Source organism: Cyprinodon variegatus, unplaced genomic scaffold, assembly GCF_000732505.1.
Source record: "Cyprinodon variegatus isolate N-32 unplaced genomic scaffold, C_variegatus-1.0 Scaffold2197, whole genome shotgun sequence".
Taxonomy (NCBI): domain Eukaryota; kingdom Metazoa; phylum Chordata; class Actinopteri; order Cyprinodontiformes; family Cyprinodontidae; genus Cyprinodon; species Cyprinodon variegatus.
Window position 1 is genome coordinate 33,505 of NW_015152650.1, and position 1,585 is coordinate 35,089.

A 1,585-nucleotide genomic window follows, 5' to 3' on the forward strand; every position below is an offset into this window, starting at 1 on the left:
TTTTAAACTGCTTATGCATTCCTATTGTATTTATGGATTAAACACAGGCCCACAGCACAATGAATCCCCCACTGTTCTTTACACTGAGCATTTAATATTTATCCTGGAGTTTCTGGAGCTGAAACTTTACATTTTAAGCCTGTCAAAATAAATCAAAGTACAGTCAGATCGGTCCATGTTTCCATGTAACATTTATAATAGACTCAAAATCAAAGAGTAATGTATTCACACCCTGAGGCCTCAGTGAGAACCATGTAACAGTTTAATGCTGAAATATTCCTGTGGTATTAGATTATTCTATAATGTGATCTTAAGTCATTCTAAAATAATAAAAAAGTTTATTATAATAAATCTATTTTGGCTGCATCAGCAGCCAAACAATTTGGTTGGAATGGGAGGTGAGGGTTCTCAACCAATAATGCAATGGAATATTAGAAGAGAATCATGCAAGGAAATCTTTCTATGTAGCTTAAACATCAAACCTATTTGCAGTATTTCTTTAAAAAAAGAAAAATAGAAAAAAAAGTTATTCACCATAACTTGGAGGCACTTGTTTAGACATCTGGCCTGGTTGCCCCCCCTTGTCAGCGGGTGTCTCTGTGTTCATCGGATCTCAGTCCAGATATGAGCAGTTCTAGGGACGGCTAAGGTATGGAGGCCATTTTGGCCCAGTCTCTTCTCTATTGATGAGTCATGACATCTGATCCTAACTGAGGCAGTGAGGCCTGCAGAGCTTTAGATGTTGATCTGGCTTCTTCTGGAAGTTCCTGGATAGAATGAGCTCCTGGAGTAATTTTGGCTTTATCGTCACATCCAAGAGACTTTTCCACTATTCAATGTTTGGCCCCTTGGTGAATATTGGTTCTCTGTGGTTCTCTGAAGTTTCAAACCTTTAAAAATGAATTAACAATCTAGACTGATAGATGTCAACATCTCTGTTCATCATCTGTTTTCCTTATCTATAGTTTAGGGTGTGCTGTGGTGCTTCCTGAGATCCTTTAGCCTACTTCATGTTGTCAGACTGTTTCTGTTGAACAGATGGATTTTACACATTATGCAGTAATTTAATTATTTTAAAATGATGAATTAATAAGAGGAGCTAGTATGCTATCCACCTAGGGCCATTGGATGTGGGTGATTAGTTTTCCTACTTTAATTATATCTTCAGTAGAAGCAGGTTGTTAATTTGTTTGAGGTTATTATGGTTCAATATTCCTTTTGATAAAATATTCTGATGGTGGACTTTTTTCAACTTTTTAAATATCAAATAGATTACATAATAGCATTCCACTCTTGAATTAGATGGTATATTTGGTAACAGTTTTATGCAAAATGCCCTTCTCAATGTAGCCCTTTTAAAGTAAAGCTACGTTCAGATCGCACGTGATTGAAGCAGCAGAAGCAGCTGGTTAACATGCAAAGTCAATGGCTGATGCACATCAAGGTGCATCCAAAGGTCCTGCAGCGCATCTAGAGCAGCAGGAACGGCTCATCTTGATGCATCTGATTAGCTGAAGCAGCGCCTCATGAGCTTCTGATCATCTGAGGTATGTGACGCGCTTCACAAGCAGCAGAAGCTAGAATT